The sequence below is a fragment of the Amphiprion ocellaris genome, unplaced genomic scaffold (genome assembly GCF_022539595.1).
Source record: "Amphiprion ocellaris isolate individual 3 ecotype Okinawa unplaced genomic scaffold, ASM2253959v1 Aocel_unscaffolded155, whole genome shotgun sequence".
Taxonomy (NCBI): domain Eukaryota; kingdom Metazoa; phylum Chordata; class Actinopteri; family Pomacentridae; genus Amphiprion; species Amphiprion ocellaris.
The window spans coordinates 9,447-13,163 of NW_026559317.1; the positions used below are offsets into that span (position 1 = coordinate 9,447).

The following is a 3,717-nucleotide window of genomic DNA, read 5'->3' on the forward strand; positions in this document are numbered from 1 at the left end:
CTTGTGGAGATGCAGGCCGAGAAGGAGCGGAACCGTGCCCAGCATGATGAGAACATCTGGTTGCTCCTCAGCGAGGCAAGAGAGAATGAAGCGGCCTTGCAGCGTGAGGAGATGGCCCAGAATGCTGCCTTCAACCAGTCGTTCCTGGCTGTGCTGGGGCAGCTGGTGCAGGCAGTGCTGGGTGTACTGGGGCAGCTGGTGCAGGCAGTGGGCAGCCAGTGAGTCCACCTCCCAGAGACTTGAGATTTAGTTGTATATAGTTTTACTTTTAGTCCTCCACTGTAGGAGAGGCCCACCACAGTTTGTACTTTGCACATTGTAAATAGTTCTGATTTTGATGCTGACTAATAAACTATTTTGTGACTTATGTGATTGCATCATAACTTTTCATTTTGTCTGTTAAGACACTGGTAGGAAAAGAGTCAACAGTCTGAACCAAACAGTTCTGTATTCCCTAATGTGGCGAAATTCGAGGAATGTTTGTAGCCAATTAGACCAATTATGGTCCCGACAACGCCACCTGGGACTTGCACCCAGGAAATCCTAGCTCAGGTGTGTTTCACTGTCCCTAAACCAATTAAGGCTCAACAAGTTCCATTAACACAGGGGGGCGAGACGTGTTCAAATTTAACAATGTTTATTAACAATTTGTGAGGAAGGAAATAATGTCACACAGCAGTTAACATATACTAACTAAAAGAAAGAATGGGCAACAAGGAATTAAAAAAAAAAAAAAAAAACCCAGGCTGGGGCTTAACCTGTGGCAGGACAACCAAAAAGGGGAGAGGAATCCTCAAATGAATCACCCGTGACACTGCAAATAATACACACACAAAACCAAAAGAAAGGGGGGACCGTGAAGAAGACACCACCAGCAGGAAATAACTGCCACAGTAAGCCACAGCACCTGTACACAGAAGACAGAGACAAAGATTAATAAAACGTGCCCAAACTAACCATAACTGGTGTGGACAAAAGAAAACAAAACCAAAGAACAATAAATGATGAATTAAATCAATACATGAGGCTAAATAAACTCACAAAGAAAATAACAAAAACACAATTAAAGTAATGCAACAAAGCAAACCAAGACACCAAAAGGAAATACCTGAATTAATTTCCAAATAACAAAGAAAACAAAACACCATCAACTGAAGTAGCCCTTGCAGCTGTACAAGTTCTGACACAGCAGCAACACAACCAGCCTCTGCACGGAGTGGACGCAGACGGCACTCAGCCCTGCTGGGCTGAGAAGTCCGCTCCAAGCCGCCGCAAACAACTGAATGAAAAAAACATAAACAGTTCACCAAACAAATATTAAAGAGAACCAAAACAGCAGCTCAGCTTGAAGTGATGGTGGCAGTCCGATTATGCCGGGCTGTTAACTGGAAAGAAAAATAACACTGAGTTAAAAAACTCATTACATAAAATCAGAATAGCGGCTGGGGAAACCAACCCGTCACGTACCTGGCAACTGGAGGGTGTGAGCCACAAGAATACGGCTCACACACACCCAGAGCGAGCCTGTGATCCTATGCCCAGCAGGGCTCCAGCAGATCCCCGCTTCACCCCGGGGAATTCACCCCAGCACTCAGCCACGCTGGAAGGAGTGGAAATATGGTGATCAGCAGATGTAATCACACGCCAAAAATAAAAGAAGGCGGCAGAACACTTACGTATTCAGACAGCATGCCTTGACGGCAATCACAACAGCTGGATACACCAGAGAACGGCTGCGTCCACCAACGCCGTCATGCCAAACCACAGCCACCACGGAAGCAAGCAGGGAGCGGAGGACAGGAAGCTCCACCGCTGCACACCTGAATATAAAGGGCGCATGGTACCGCCCAGCGATTACGGTACTCGCACCGCTGGCACGGCGCCCAACAGCGGCCAGGAGGGAGACGGCCTCCTGTCACACTAATAATGCATTTATGTTTAATGGGATTTAACATGTTTTAACACAAACTCCTTTATGGTTCATAATTCCGTTGACTGAATTACACCAAAGCAATACTGATTTATCAAACTGGAATATTCTTAAAACAGCTGTTTTAATGTTTTGGTGTTTAATTTGTCATGTAATCTTGCTAACCTTCACAAATAAAACAATAGCACAGACACATCTGCAAAAGGTACAAAAGTTTATTGTCAGAATTGCATTAAAGAAAACAATAGCAGTCTGGGGACTGAAAAACGGAAGTATAGCGAGAAGAATAACTTAACTTTTGCATGACACGTAGTGCATCAGTGCATCCTGTACATCTCTGTCCTCCTCCTCTACACCTTGTGCCACTGCAGGCTCATGTGCTGCTGCTTCAGGTAAATCCCATGAAGTCTCACAAGAGAGCCACCTGCAACACATACACAGCATACATATTTTAATACCTAATAGCGACAAACTGCAGCCATTACAGGGTCGTTCACAGGACTGATACACGATAGCTAGCGAACTAGCATTAGCTTACCCTCATATGTCGTCTCGTTCATATCCTCTTGTCTTCAGCTTGATACTGCTGCATCGCCTCCCAAACTCTCCTGAGTGTCTCCTGAGTGTTCCGACTCGCCGCTCTCAGCTTTCTCCGACTCTTCTATTACTTTGAATCTGACAGAAAGCCACAGACCGAGCAGCAGGTGAACCATCGTCTCCGTTATGTTGCGTTTGTGTCGCACGCAAATGACGTTAAGGGACTTTCGGCTCGCTGCGCTATGACGACTCCACCCACGATGACGCTATATGGAAAAACAACTAAACCGAGACGAGCCGAGTCAGATACAATAGTGGCGAACCGTACCGCGCCGAGTAGATGCTTGTGGAATCGCGGCTCAAGAGACTCCCCACCTCCGGCAGGGGAGGAGGGAGGAGGCGGGGCCGTGACGTCACGAGTGGCGTTAAACGAATTAAAGTTTCTCAACGGATGAAACCAAATAAAAGCAAAGATCAGTGGCGACTCTGGCGCGTTAGGAAAAAGAAACTCAAGCAGCCATGACGCATGATTGGTGATGGCACAAGCTGCTGGTGATTAGATGGAAATACTGTGACTGACCCACAGAGGGCGGTGTAGTACTACAGGTAATACAGTATGTGGTTGGAGTCTTACTGTACGGTGTGATCAATTACATTGATATGTATATATATATATATATATATATATATATATATATATATATATATATATATATATATATATATATATATATATATATATATATATATATAAACCATACACACACACACACACACACACACACACACACACACACATATATATATATATATATATATATATATATATATATATATATATATATATATATAACCACATCAAACCACATCCACATTTTATTCATACGATACCCAGGTTTACCTCAGCTATGATCCTAGGAACTTGAATTAAATTTTCCACTCATAAACTTTTTCAGGGATATTTAAAAATGGTTTGCTCAAAATTTCCTGCAGCTTAACTTAAAATAGGACTCATAATTGGCACTGTCTCTTACAAGACTCAGCTTGCAAACATACTAGATACAAATTCTCATCTTATCTCCAAATCTATCATGCCTCTTCTGTCAATCTATTTGACTTGGCTAAAATGAAGTTATTTCCGTCCACCGAAACACCTGAAACAGTCATCAATGATTTTATTTCATCACAGCTAGATTATTGCAACTCCCTTTTCTCTGTCTGCAGCAAAAAGTCTCTCTCCTCTCAACATT

General features: G+C 43.4%; 1 long non-coding RNA gene across 2 annotated transcripts; it reads right to left on the reverse strand.

The window, feature by feature from the left end:
* Positions 1-620: 620 nt before the first annotated feature.
* LOC111587918 (uncharacterized) lies at positions 621-2,875 on the reverse strand. Of its 2 annotated transcripts, XR_008600942.1 has the most exons (4): positions 2,469-2,865; positions 1,677-2,354; positions 1,468-1,600; positions 621-1,385 (listed from the first exon to the last, which is right to left on the reverse strand). It is a non-coding gene; the product is annotated as an uncharacterized LOC111587918 (long non-coding RNA). The 2 variants fall into 2 exon arrangements; XR_008600941.1 differs by having other exon boundaries at positions 621-1,600; positions 2,469-2,875.
* Positions 2,876-3,717: the final 842 nt, after the last annotated feature.